This window comes from Dysidea avara, chromosome 11, assembly GCF_963678975.1.
Source record: "Dysidea avara chromosome 11, odDysAvar1.4, whole genome shotgun sequence".
Taxonomy (NCBI): Eukaryota; Metazoa; Porifera; class Demospongiae; order Dictyoceratida; family Dysideidae; genus Dysidea; species Dysidea avara.
Window position 1 is genome coordinate 18,545,715 of NC_089282.1, and position 15,465 is coordinate 18,561,179.

The 15,465-nt window shown below is 36.8% G+C and overlaps 2 long non-coding RNA genes across 2 annotated transcripts; both read right to left on the reverse strand.

Annotated features, from left to right (window-relative positions):
• Nucleotides 1-369: 369 nt before the first annotated feature.
• On the reverse strand, nt 370-1,070 carry LOC136238680 (uncharacterized). Its single transcript, XR_010693155.1, has 2 exons — nt 903-1,070; nt 370-734 (listed from the first exon to the last, which is right to left on the reverse strand). It is a non-coding gene; the product is annotated as an uncharacterized lncRNA (long non-coding RNA).
• Nucleotides 1,071-4,773: 3,703 nt separating this feature from the next.
• Nucleotides 4,774-5,851, reverse strand: LOC136238683 (uncharacterized). The gene is made up of 2 exons (XR_010693157.1): nt 5,725-5,851; nt 4,774-5,524 (listed from the first exon to the last, which is right to left on the reverse strand). It is a non-coding gene; the product is annotated as an uncharacterized lncRNA (long non-coding RNA).
• Between the last annotated feature and the right edge of the window lie 9,614 nt (nt 5,852-15,465).

The following is a 15,465-nucleotide window of genomic DNA, read 5'->3' on the forward strand; positions in this document are numbered from 1 at the left end:
TATTTATACAACTTTATAGAGTTATAGGAACGGACAAAAGTATAATTATTTCAGTGTTCTCAATGCTACTGTTCCACACTTGATACTGTCCACTACTACAACATGTCAGTATTCAATGCCAACTTTTATGTACTTGATATGATACTTCTCTTGCTTGCCCTGGCGGTACATCTCAAGGTACAATCCATTGGAGAGGTCAAGGTCACGTTGATAGTTAGCAATGTTAGTATATCCTTCGTCATGTTCTGTGTGACAGGCTCCCCATTTCTCACATGTTCTGATCTGTATCTTAATCTCACTGGAGTAATGTTGTGAAGCTACAAATGGAGTAGGGTTGACACGATGTATATTTTGTAGTTTTGTATCATCACCTTCAGCAAGACCTTCAGCATGTACACATGGAGACCAAGAGCCATAATTATCTTTATCATGTGCTTGAAAGCCAACAAATGACATACCATCACTTACTCCTATTACAGGATCATGGTCATTGCTGTCAGCCAGTGTGGTATTCACGGCGACTGTGATAGTTATGGTTACACAGTCAGAAAATTTTAGAATATCAGGCTCAACCAGTTTATCCGTATACCAAGTTGATATAGTCCTCCAGTAGTAGGAAGGATCTCAAAATATTGAGGGTAGAGGGCATGGGGTCCATTGATGGTAGCATGCTCATGTATCCATTTTGGGGTCATCAGTTGATGGTATGGTAGGATAGTGTATACCTCCTGAAGCTACACATGATGGGCAGAGAATGAATATAAATATACATCAACTAGCTATACTTGCCACCTGTTTAATTGTTACAATGAAAATTCAAGTCATCATAATACTAAAATCAATGGTCATCTTAATGTATCTAGTAGTGCTTTTTGTGCAGTCATCTTGTATGCACTACTCACCTTCATTTCAGCTTCCACAGGCATTAGCAGACAAGGAGTACCCAACAATACAAGGAGGACTGTTACCAACATTACTGTATACACTGATACTAGTAATACTCAGTAGAATAGGCTATGGCACTTGTTTACTGTGAAGTTTGATCCTTTATACTAAAGTAACAGAACCATATAACTGCCTTGTTGTGTAGGCTATAAATGCTAACCACATAGTAATTATATCAAGTGTATAAATAAAATAATCTTACTTAAATTAAATGTAATATAAGTGTTACCACTTTTGGTAACCTATACTGCATTGAAAATTCCCTGCTGCCTGTGATGAGCCATTATTTACACTGGTAAGTGATTTCACGCTAAAGGTGTTGATTTAATTTTACTCCACTACAAAGTTATGATCATTTTTATTAATCATAAAAGAATTTATCTGCCCTTGGCCATGGGGTACCAATGGGGCAGGAAATTCAAAAAATTTCATTGCTGATATAAATTTTGGAATAAAATCACCTACTACAAGTTCAGCAAGATCATTAATTTGAACCAAAATCTGAGATTGCACTATATCATAAAAATAATTATTATATAAAAGAACGATTTATGTGGAAGGTTTTATAATTCGTAATTGTATCACAAATGACGTATATATCACTCTACTAATTTGGACGAGGTATGTACTTGAAGATGCAGTTCACCTTATGAATATTGTGTATGTTTGTATTGTATACCTACAGTAGCTTGAATCATGGCAATCCAGTGAATCCACTAATGAGATTGTATATAGTACATGGTTTGTTATTTGTGTATGTATGTGGGTCTGTCTTTACCGATGTGAGTGTTGTTATGAAAAATGAAATAAGCACACAGTAAAGCTGGAAATTACATTTACACAAGTACAATTACAATAGTAAATCAATACGTTCTCAGCTTGAAGTTCTACCCGAACTCTGGGATAGCTACTTATACTTCATCTAGTCAAGTGGGCTGATCCCAACAAAGCAGTTTTGGCCAATCTTGTGCACACCAGGTAACACTTATAAGTTCTTTGGTAAATTGGGGTAAATGATCCCAATGCACCAATCAATGGCTATAGGAATAAATTTGATATATATAACGTTTCATATTTTTTTTGTAGTTCCAAGCATAAGTCAACCTACTTCAAGACTCTTTTTCAACAATGTTGACATCTGCTGGGTTAACAACATCAATATGCATTCTAAACTATTGTGTACAACAATATCTGACATCAAAATCCCTATAAATATCATTATGATTAAAGTACTTGGTAAAGGCAGAGCCTGTATACCAGAAGGCCTTATAAAGGCCTAAGATGTTTATATTAACTTCACTAAGTATGTTTGAAAAAGTAGGAGAAAGAAGAAAAAATCCATGACTGGAGTCTGGACCTGGGCGGCCTCGAACCTGCAGCCATCCGATTAACACTCGAATGCTTACAGGAGTCTGCCAGGCGGTCAGGATATTTTCTTCTTACTATTTTCTTGTATTTGTATCCATAGGAACCCTAGTATTTTCATTGTTATTATTAATTACAGTGCAGAACCTATATAGTATAAAGGCACTGGTAGTGATTAAGTGTAAAATTGTGGATTGAAATTGCTTGAAATTATCATTGTTAACAATTGGTGTAGTGAGGTTATTCCAAAGTTTTATTATGAAGAAAATGCTTGTAGGTAGTTGGTAGAACTTGAAACTATGTCCGCAAGTTTATAGTAATACTAGCTATGTTAAAAGTGAAAATAAACGTCTGAACTGGGAATTGTACTGCATTATCTTCTTTATTGGATTTTAAACATCATAAATAATAGTAAGATTACAGGTTCTTCTTACAGTGAAAGGTAACAGGTAAAGTTGTCTTAGCATATTAGTTACACTACTGTATCTTTCATGAGTGCTGCTGAACTGATTCAGTTTTGTTGATAAGGGTTGTCTGGTAAGGTGACCATGATAAATGCATATTCAAGGTTGGGTGGACTAGTGATATAAATAACACTTAAGTTTTACGTCAGGTGAACAGAGTTTAAAATTACAAACAAAAAGCTTCTTTTACTGTGTAGTCAGTGTGAGCAGACCAAGAGAGCTTGGATATTTCATAACATTGTTTTGCATTCTTCAAAATCATAGTTATGGGTGTGGTAGGTGTGATTAATGATGTGTTGTAAACCTTACATAGTAACATTTTGTGGCATTGAATGTCATTTTCCAAGTTGCAGCCTACTGCATAATACATTCAAGTTATGCATGTTGGCGTCTATCACAATCTTCTGCAGCATTAATGACTATGCAACAAGACCTCATCAGCATATGGGTATACTGTACTGAAGACAATTTCAGGAATCTCATTTGCAAAACTTTTTAAAAACAATAGAGGGTCCAAGAATTGTCCCCTGGCCGGGGTACACCTGATGGAATAGCCTACATGTGAGTCACTTAAAAATCCATCTAAAATGATTTGCACTATTTGGTTGAATTGAAACTATGTAAAGAATATTAGCTATATGCTTTGCACAATGTTGACAAATTAATGCTTTGTATGTGATGTGAAAGTGGGTGTGGTGTACTTAAGAGTCATGCCATTGGCAGAAGCCTTATCAAACCTGCATCTTCCAGTATTAATGCTTCCTTTACTGCAAGAGGAAAGTTATCACAACAATGATTTGTGTCTAAATGCAGTTGTACGGTTGGCATGGAAACTTTTATAGCATGCAGGATACATCTCAATCAGTGTTGTCAATGTTACTACTGCTAACTACCTATTGCTACTATATACTAAATGATCTATACTATGCATAATATAACAGTGTCAGTACTCAATGTCAACCTTTGCTTCATATGGTACTTCTCATTACTACTTTTATGGTATACATCTCAAGGTACAATCCTTAAGAGAGGTTGATGTTAAATTGGTGCCAGGTTCCTCATTCCTCGCTCCTGATTTGTACCTTACACTCACTGGGGAAGGGCTGTAAACTTACAAATGGAAGAGGGTTGATGTAATGTGTATTTTGAAGGTGTTGGTTAGTAGTATTGCCTTCAGCGTGGATACATGGCGACCAATCGACAAAATTATGTTGATCATGTGCCAGAAAGCCAATAGAAGATATCCACTGTAAAATCATAATCACCTTTGTCAGTCTGTATGGTATCCACACTAATTGTCATGGTTTAGAAGGTCTCAGAATATCAGCCTCAACTCGTAATATTCGTGGAGCAAGTTGATATTCACTGATTTATGCTAACAAGTGTCTGTTTAGTTAGTTTCTTACAAAGTCACTTAACAAGCTGATGCCCTCAGGAAGTATAATATAAAAGTTTTAATAAGCTAAATCTACAATTTCAATTTATTTACAACCAGCAAGTTACTGATTGGAGATAGCAGGTGCCTTTATACACTACCACCAGACTTGTCACTTTAATCTGCACTTGAAATTCTGTGCAAATTACAGGAAAATTTGGGAAGTGATAGTATATGCTTCCGTTACACATGGTATAATGATAAATAATAATGATGCATATAAATTTGAGCTGTTGTGAATTCAGGTGCAAGCGAATTCCTTGTTGTAATGAATTTTTCCATTGCAATAATGAATTTTTTCATTGCAATCCCTACTAGCACATACATATGATGGACTCTATTATCTGCTCCCTGGCATAGACACAGAAGCAAACAAGTTGCACCCAAGGAGAATTGTCATCAACATCATTTTATGCTGGTCATACTGGTTCTAACACTACTTAGTAGGATATAGACTATAACACTTATTTACTGTGAAATGTGCTGTTTTATACAAGCCTGAGTATCAACCCTACGTATGTAATTGTCCTAAGATTAATTCTGATAATTTTCTGGCATGCCTGAACTTTTGTTGTATAAAATGTGTGCACATAAATTTGTACAGCTAATACAATAAAGCAACTAAGTGCTACTCTACTATTATAATTATGATACTGCTAAAAGTTTTCACACCACACACTGTCCTCTACACTACTGTAGTATCAGTACTCAATGTCAACTTTTGCATACTTGATATGATATTTTTCACCACTATCACCACGGTATAACTCAAGGTACACTCCTTTGGAGAGGCTGAGGTCACGTTGATAGTTAGCAATGTTAGTATATCCTTCATCATGTTCTGTGTGACAGGCTCCCCATTTCTCACATGTTCTGATCTGTATCTTAATCTCACTTGAATAATGTCGTGAAGTTACAAATGGAGTAGGGTTAACACGATGTACACTTAACAGTTGGTTGTCACCATCATTACCTTCAATATGCATACATGGTGAGTATTTTGGATAATTGGCTTGATCGTGTGCAAGGAAGCCAACAAAAGTCAATCCATCACTCACTCCAACTGTAAGATCATGATCACCATTATCAGCCAGTATGGTGTCCATGGCAATGGTTAATGATATAGTTACACAGTCATTTGATTTTAGGACATTAGTTTTACTCGTAGGGCAAGTTGATATCCTTGTCCAGTAGTAGGAAGGATCTCAAAATATTGAGGGTAGAGGGCATGTGGTCCATTGATAGTAGCATGTTCATGTATCCATTTTGGGGTCATCAGTTGATGGTATGGTAGGATAGTGTATACCTCTTGAAGCTGGGCAGAAAACAATATACAGCTAAATATGCTTGCCACAATGTGTATGCATGTATATAGTTTGAAATATCACCTATGCTATGTTAATATAAATGTATGGATGTACACATGATGGCATGTCATAATATCAAGCTGGCAAATATATCTACTGCACTACACATTTTCATGCAGTCATGCATCTTATACATATTACTACTTACCTTCTTATCAGCTTCTACAGGCAACAGATAACAAGTTCCCACAAACACAAGTAAAACTTTCTCCAACATCTCATACACTGATATGTATTTATAAAACACAGTAGAATAGAACTGTGATATGTACTTGTTTACTGTGTACTGTGAGATTTTACAAGAAAACATGTATAAAAGTGTTGTTGCTGTGATCATCACTTTGAATTTTACCAGTTCTTTGTTGTGGCCTTTAATGCAAACAGCAATACCCTGGTATGTAATGGAGTTAGTGAACTTTAATAGTGATGTTGGTGTACAGTATATGATCAACTCTTATTACCTCACTTTAAGGGTGTAGACCAGACACTTGTTTGTTGGAAGTAACTAGCAAAGCTATTTAAAAATATCTTGTTGTTTACTCATGCACACTTGTAATTGTGTAATACTTTAAGTATGTAGTGCTTTCTGTGGCTCAACAAACTTACTGTTACGTACACTGAATGTTTATGTGAAGATAAATATGTACCTTGCTTGGAACAGAAGTCACTACTCATTATTTGCACATTTATATGTACAAGTTGAGCTGGAGATCCTGAAAAACAGCTTTAAATTAAAAGCAACCAGATGATTAATGGTAACAGCAAAGGTATTGACAACAGACATGCACAGTTTAGCTCCATTAAAAGTTCAGCAATAAACATGGTTTCCCCATAGAAAATGTATGGCGAAAATTTTGATCGGCCATAAATATTATGTCAGACATTTGAATGAAAAGATTTTGAAATTTTTTTATAGCGGGTCAAGTAGTACTACAAATGAGTCAAATCTCAAGATTGTGTGGATTTGTATTCATGAGTTATTCAATGTTTTCGAGGATCCAGCTCAACACATGTTGATGCATACGTATATACTATAATTAATGCAATAGTGATGACTACACATAAACCTTGTGACCACTCAAACCATGTGCACAGCTCAAGATTAAGGGAGTGAAGTACTTATTGTGCCTATAGTGAAACTGTATGCATGCATGCATACAGCATAATTATACACTGTGCTAGTAATCGTTTAAGCTAGCTGCATTTTATCTATATCATAGATGTACAAATGTGATGTTCCTTTAGTCTCACTATCACTTAGATTGTCATCATAGAATTATGGAGGATTGAATCTACTAAATTTTTCATGCTTAAAGTTTGTCAGTGTCTGCATGAGAGCTGTCAAGTTATAAAGACGCTTTGGAAATCCTAGGTTATGCCCTTGGAATTTCTGCAAAACAGAATACAGATAGTAGCTGAGTTGGTGATTATAGTTGATTGCGATTGATCGATTGATTTCTTAAAACCTCTGGACATTCAGACAAAGCCACAGGTGTAACTAATCACTGAGCTGGACTACTGGACTGACATATTTTTGGTTTTTCACATTCTGACGTTGGTTTTATTGAGTCCTACTAGCCAAGGACCTTCAGAAAATTTGCAGTCTGCTACTAAAATGATGAGTGTGAGGAGTGGAATAAGCAAAAACTGACTTCTGGGTCATTCCATACCAAATCAACAAAAAAAAATCCTGACCCCTTTGGATATTCATGAAATTTGGCATAGACATGGACTCTACTAAGAAACTTTCTCACACCAAAATTTGACCCATGCTATTGATCTCCCTTTAAGATATGACCACTCCAAGTTTATTACAAAATACTACACTGGTTTAATAAAATGGCCATAACTTTGTCAGTGATTATCACAAAAGGTTCCTTTCTGTTTAGATTTTTGGAATGCTTACTAAAGTTTCTTTCAAGTGATATATAATTCATCAAGACACACGGTAGTGTGTCGTGCGGCCCAAGTAGCCGGCGCGCCACACCGTGAGTATATTTACAGGAAGAAAGTAAACGCGATTTTCACACCTTTGTAGCTCCGTGATTCCTTATCCTATTAAAACCAAAGTTGCTACAGAAATGCCGGCGAGGTAAGGGAGTCCACTTACCAAATTTGAAGAAAATCGCTCCAGCCATTTCCGAGATACGAGCGGCCAAAGTTTGGTTTTTTTTTCTTCGTTTTTTTCTTCTTCTTTTCGCACACTTTGCAAAATCCGCAATAAAACACGAATGCGTGCTCCAATCGGGCTGAAATTTGGCACACTTAAAGGGCTCATTAAGGCGAATCTCAGTACCAAGTTTGGTAGGAATCCGATGAACATTCACGGAGTTATGACAGATTATCTGCGTAAAATAAGGTCGAAGGTCTGTCACGCCCACAGGGTAAACCGCTTGAAGGAATGAGCTGAAAATTGCTATGTAGATGGAGTAACTATCGTAGGAGTGCCTTTTTGTGGTTTGAAAGGAATCCAGTTAAAGGCCATCGAGATATGACACAAAACCCAACCTATGTCACAATTACGCGATCGACTTTTATGAATAAAAAAACTAATAGTTTTCACGCCTACCAGGCAAACCGCTTAGAGTAGTGAGCTGAAAATCGGTGTGTAGCTGGAATAATTATCATAGAAAGTCCTTGCAGTAGTACAGAAGAATCGGATTACAAACCACTGAGTTATGATTCCAAAGCCAACTACGTGTAGCATATGCGAGATCGAGATACTCTAATAGAACAGTCACCCTAATAAAGCATTCAGCTACGTTTATAACTTACTCCATTATAGAATTTCTTTGGCATTGCAAGTTATTCTGTAGGGAGTTCAGCTACAAACAGTTAATCTTATAGACAATTCAGCTACAAGCAAGTCATCCTGTAGAGAGTTCAGCTACAATATGTTGCTGTAGAGATTCAGAACATTATAAGTCACACTGAAGAGAATTCAACTATAAACAAGTCACCTTGTAGAGAGTTCAGCTACAACAAGTCACTCTGTAGAGAATTCAGCTACAAACAAGTCACTGCATAAAGGGTTCAGCTACAAAAAAAGCTACCTAGTAGAGAGTTCATCTATATCAGCTACAAACAAGTTACTTTATGCAATGTTCAGCTACAAGTAAGTCACTCTGTAGAGAGTTCAGCTACAAACAAGTCACTCTGTAGTACAAACAAGTCACCGTGGAGTGAGAGTTCAGCAACCAATCAATAAACCACCATGTAAAAGAGTTCAGCTATACAAACAAGATATAACTCTATAGAGAGATCAGGTAGAAACTTAACAGATCACACTGTAGAGAGTTCAGCTAGAAACAAGTCATCCAGACTGAGTAGAGAGATCAACTAGAAAACATCACCTTGTAGAGAGTTCAAATCACCCTGCAGATAGTTCAGCTACAAACAAATCACCCTATAGAGAGATCAGCTAGAAGAAGTCACCTTGTAAAGAGTTTAGCTACAAAAAAACTACCATGTAGAGAATTCAGCTATGAACAGATCATCCTGTCGAGAGTTCAGCTAGAAACAAGTCATCCTGTAGAGAGATCAGCTAGAAACAAGTCACCCTGTAGAGAAATCAACTAGAAGAAGTTACCTTGTAGAGAGTTCAACTGCAAACAAACCATCATGTAGAGACTTCAGCTGCAAACAAATCACCCTGTAAAGAGTTCAGCTACGAAAGGATCGCCCTGTAGAGAGTTCAGCTAGAAACAAGTCATCCTGTAGAGAGATCAGCTAGAAGAAGCTACCTTGTAGAGAGTTCAGCTACAAAGAAACCACCATGTAGAGAGTTCAGCTGCAAACAAATCGAATTGTAGAGATTTTAGCTACGAACAGATCACCCGGTAGAGTTCAGCTAGAAACAAGTCACCCTGCAGAGAGATCAGCTAGAAACAAGTCATCCTGTAGAGAGACCAGCTAGAACAAGTCACTTTGTATGTAGAAAGTTCAGCTACAAAAAAAAATCACCCTGTAGAGAGGTCAGCTACGTACAAACAAATCTCCCTGTATAGAGATCAGCTAGAAGAAGTTACCTTGTAGAGAGTTCAGCTACAAAGAAACCATCATGCAGAGAGTTCAGCTACAAACAAATCACCTGTATAGAGTTCAGCTACAAACAAATCTCCCTGTAGAAAGGTCAGCTAGAAGTCACCTTGTAGAGAATTCAGCTACAAAGAACCATCATGTAGAGAGTTCAGCTGCAAACAAATCACCTGTAGAGAGTTCAGCTACAAACAAATCTCCCTGTAGAGAGATCAGCTAGAAGATGTTACCTTGTGGAGAGTTCACCTACAAAGAAACCATCATGTAGAGAGTTAAGGTGCAAACAAATTACCTGTAGAGAGTTCAGCTACAAACAAATCTCTCTGTAGAGAGATCAACTAGGAGAAATTACCTTGTAGAGAGTTCAGCTACAAAGAAACCATCATGTAGAGAGTTCAGCTGCAAACAAATCACCTGTAGAGAGTTCAGCTACAAACAAATCACCCTGTAGAAAGGTCAGCTAGAAGAAGTCACCTTGTAGAGAGTTCAGCTACAAAGAACCATCATGTAGAGAGTTCAGCTGCAAACAAATCACCTGTATAGAGTTCAGCTACAAACAAATCTCCCTGTAGAAAGATCAGCTAGAAGATGTTACCTTGTGGAGAGTTCAGCTACAAAGAAACCATCATGTAGAGAGTTCAGCTTCAAACAAATCACCTGTAGAGAGTTCAGCTACAAACAAATCTCTCTGTAGAGAGATCAACTAGGAGAAATTACCTTGTAGAGAGTTCAGCTACAAAGAAACCATCATGTAGAGAGTTCAGCTGCAAACAAATCACCTGTAGAGAGTTCAGCTACAAACAAATCACCCTGTAGAAAGGTCAGCTAGAAGAAGTCACCTTGTAGAGAGTTCAGCTACAAAGAACCATCATGTAGAGAGTTCAGCTGCAAACAAATCACCTGTATAGAGTTCAGCTACAAACAAATCTCCCTGTAGAAAGGTCAGCTAGAAGAAGTCACCTTGTAGAGAGTTCAGCTACAAAGAACCATCATGTAGAGAGTTCAGCTTCAAACAAATCACCTGTATAGAGTTCAGCTACAAACAAATCTCCCTGTAGAGAGATCAGCTAGAAGAAGGTACCTTGTAGAGAGTTCAGCTACAAAGAAACCATCATGTAAAGAGTTCAGCTGCAAACAAATCACCTGTAGAGAGTTCAGCTACAAACAAATCTCCCTGTAGAGAGATCAGCTAGAAGAAGTTACCTTGTAGAGAGTTCAGCTACAAAGAAACCATCATGTAGAGAGTTAAGGTGCAAACAAATCACCTGTAGAGAGTTCAGCTACAAACAAATCTCTCTGTATAGAGATCAGCTAGAAGAAGTTACCTTGTAGAGAGTTCAGCTGCAAACAAATCACCTGTAGAGAGTTCAGCTACAAACAAATCTCCCTGTAGAAAGGTCAGCTAGAAGAAGTCACCTTGTAGAGAGTTCAGCTACAAAGAACCATCATGTAGAGAGTTCAACTGCAAAAAAATCACCTGCATAGAGTTCAGCTACAAACAAATCTCCCTGTAGAGAGATCAGCTAGAAGAAGTTTCCTTGTAGAGAGTTCAGCTACAAACAAATCACCCTGTAGAAAGATCAGCTAGAAGAAGTTACCTTGTGGAGAGTTCAGCTACAAAGAAACCATCATGTAGAGAGTTCAGCTGCAAACAAATCACCTGTAGAGAGTTCAGCTACAAACAAATCTCTCTGTAGAGAGATCAGCTAGAAGAAGTTACCTTGTAGAGAGTTCAGCTACAAAGAAACCATCATGTAAAGAGTTCAGCTGCAAACAAATCACCTGTATAGAGTTCAGCTACAAACAAATCTCCCTGTAGAGAGATCAGCTAGAAGAAGTTACCTTGTGGAAAGTTCAGCTACAAAGAAACCATCATGTAGAGAGTTAAGGTGCAAACAAATTACCTGTAGAGAGTTCAGCTACAAACAAATCTCTCTGTAGAGAGATCAGCTAGAATTAAGAAGTTACCTTGTAGAGAATTCAGCTACAAAGAAACCATCATGTAAAGAGTTCAGCTGCAAACAAATCACCTGTAGAGAGTTCAGCTACAAACAAATCTCCCTGTAGAAAGGTCAGCTAGAAGAAGTCACCTTGTAGAGAGTTCAGCTACAAAGAACCATCATGTAGAGAATTCAGCTTCAAACAAATCACCTGTATAGAATTCAGCTACAAACAAATCTCCCTGTAGAGAGATCAGCTAGAAGAAGTTTCCTTGTAGAGAGTTCAGCTACAACAAATCACCCTGTAGAAAGATCAGCTAGAAGAAGTTACCTTGTGGAGAGTTCAGCTACAAAGAAACCATCATGTAGAGAGTTCAGCTGCAAACAAATCATCTGTAGAGAGTTCAGCTACAAACAAATCTCCCTGTAGAGAGATCAGCTAGAAGAAGTTTCCTTGTAGATAGTTCAGCTACAAACAAATCTCCCTGTAGAGAGATCAGCTAGAATAAATTACCTTGTAGAGAGTTCAGTTACAAAGAAACCACCATGTAGAGAGTTCAGCTGCAAAGAAATCACCCTGTAGAAAATTCAGCCACAAACAAATTGCCCTGTAGAAAGATCAGTTAGAAGAAGTTACCTTGTAGAGAGTTCAGCTACAAAGAAACCATTCTGTAAAGAGCTCAGCTGCAAACAAATCACCTGCACAGAATTCAGCTACAAACAAACCACCCTGTAGAGAGATCAGCTAGAAGAAGTTACTTGTATATTGTTCAGCTACAAACAATTCACCCTATAGAGAGAGCAGCAAGAAGAAGTCACTTTGTAGAGTGTTCAGTTACAAAGAAACCGCCATGGAGAGTTCTGTAATAAATATATGTATTATATATATATAATTTGTACATTTACTGATAAAATCAGAAATATTTAAAGTACATCTGCTTCATCTTTTCTTCTCCCTGTGGAAAAGAAAAAAAGACAGGTTAAAAAAGTCCCAAAGCCGGCCTATGGCCGGATAGGCCGGCTTTGGGGTATACAAATACAAAAAGAAGTGAAATCTAATCCAAAACAGCCAGCTGTAAAAAAAGTGTGCGGCCCTCAAAAAGGCTATGGTGAAAAAAGATGTGAAATCCAAGGTGGCGGCCAAGAAATGGCTGTGATGGTAGGTTAATGGTAAAAATTTTAATAACGGCAATTTAGATAAATTTTTTGCCAAGACCAAGCGGCACAAAAATTCACCTGAATTGTTGTTATTAAAATTTTTACCATTAACCTACCATCACAGCCATTTCTTGGCCGCCACCTTGGATTTCACATCTTTTTTCACCATAGCCTTTTTGAGGGCCGCACACTTTTTTTACAGCTGGCTGTTTTGGATTAGATTATAATTACTCAAAGTAAAGGGTCAAACCACAGAAATGTGACTTTTTCTTTTGATCTAACTTTTTTCAAAAAGGATATTTCAATTACTTTCATTTTTTGTTCAATATTCTTCTAATACCCCTTCTTTCGTGACAGTAAGTTTGAAGTTGGGATGGCAAGTAGATCATGAGTTGTGGCTATGTATGTAATTTTACATGCTACCAGCAGTATAAATATGAACACTACTATAACAATACAAACTTTTAAATTAAATTATAGTATGGAATCTCATCAGAACGTGGCCAAGTTGCAATACACATGCAGTTGGAGGCATAGTATATAAGTATCATAAGGTGATTAAACAGAAGTATCAATACTCGCCATTTCTGAAGCGACACCATTATCCCCTATTACTCTCTATATCGATGCAGTTATGATAACAACATGACTTTGGTACAAACACCATCAGGAGTCCATAATAGAGATTTTATGAACTCCTGATGCCATATAGTGGGAGGGTTTAGTAGCAAATTATCTTATGGTACTGTAAGTTTTGTATGAGAAAGGTTAGACAGAATTGTGGAAACTTCACAATAGGCTTCTATTAAAATTATGAAATTAGAGGGTTTTGATTTGGTACAGTGACTGTATAGAAAGGCCACTATATAAGGGCCAACTATAAATTCTCCAAATGAGATACCTATACACTAATTCCACCTGTCAAAAGCAGCCACTTGCCTGAAGGTGACCGGCCCAAAGTTTTGACCGGCTTAGATAGGTTCCAATGTAAATCATTCCTTATTCACCAAATTCTCCACCAAATATTTCCTCCACCAAACTTTTCTGTTATTATGTAGCGTCTGCTGACATGCGTACAGATGTCCTACAGAATAACAGAAAAGTTTAGCTGAAGAATTTGCAAATTTGGTGAATAAGGAATGATTTACCCTCCAACTTCATAATGTTAATGTGAAGTTCGTCAAACCTTTCATAAGATAATTTGCTAGTAAACCCTCCCACTCTATGGCATCAGGAGTTCATAAAATCTCTATTATGGACTCCTGATGGTGTTTGCACCAAAATCATGTTGTTATCATAACTGCATGGATATGCATAACAATAGGGGATATTGGTATGGCTTCAGAAATGGTGAGTATTGATACTTCTGTTTAATCACCTTATGATACTTATATACTATGCCTCCAACTGTATATTATGTATTGCAACTTGGCCACGTTCTGATGAGATTCCATACTATAATTTAATTTAAAAGTTTGTATTGTTATAGTAGTGTTCATACTTATATTCTTGGTAGCATGTAAAATTACGTATGTAGCCACAACTCATGATCTACTTGCCATCCCAACTTCAAACTTACTATCACAAAAGAAGGGTATTAGAAGAATATTTGGACAAAAAATGGAAGTAATTGAAATATCCTTTTTTGAAAAAAGTTAGATCAAAAGAAAAAGTCACATTTTTGTAGTTTGACTTTTTCCTTTGAGTAATTATATTGAATTATATATTACTTGAAAGAGAATTTAATAAGCACTCCAAAAATCTAAACAGAAAGGTTTTGTGATAATCACTGACAAAGTTATGGCCATTTTATTAAATCAGTGTAGTATTTTGTAATAAACTTGGAGTGGTCATATCTTAAAGGGAGATCAATAGAATGGGCCAAATTTTGGTGTGAGAAAGTTTCTTAGTAGAGTCCATGTCTATGCCAAATTTCATGAATATCCAAAGGGGTCGGGATTTTTTTTGTTGATTTGGCATGGAATGACCCTTCTAGTGATTTCACCTCTATTTATTATGTTCTTCTACAGTACATATATATACTCCTTATTAGTATGCTGCAGGGAGTGTGCTAGTTATGGTTAACCAACGATAACGTCTTGGAGATAGTAGCAAGCTTGTACGATGCTAATAAATATGGTCACATATTATAGTATGCCAACCAGCACATGTAAGAACTACTCATGATAACAGAAAAACTCTACAGTTGTACAATGAGTTTGTATATTGCATGTAGGAACAAATTTAGCTACAATAGATTATCTTAGGAAGAATAGGTTGTGTCTCAGGGGTCTGAGCTATTTAGTTCAAGGATACAGTGTATCATAGGTAGCGCAAATATAGCAAAATGATTTTTGGTTAGCTATTGGATATTACAATCTCCAAAACACAATACTAAGAAGTGTATAAATGCTGTAGAGCATAACAAGTAGTGAGAAGTCAGTTTTTGCTTCACACTCATCATTTTAGTAGCAGGCTGCGAGTTTTCTGAAGGCCCTTGATTAGCAAGACTCATAAAACCAACCTCAGAATGTGTAAAAACCAAAAAATATGTCAGTCGAGTAGTCCAGTCCAGTGATTAGTTACACCCCAAAGCCACTCTTCCCTGCCAGTAAGCACATAACATAAACACAAATGTGTCACAGTGATATATACATGTACAAAGGAACAAAAAGTCAAAAACATGTGACATAAGGGACATAAAATACAATACAATACAAACTGTATACATACATTATTGCTACTAAAATAAT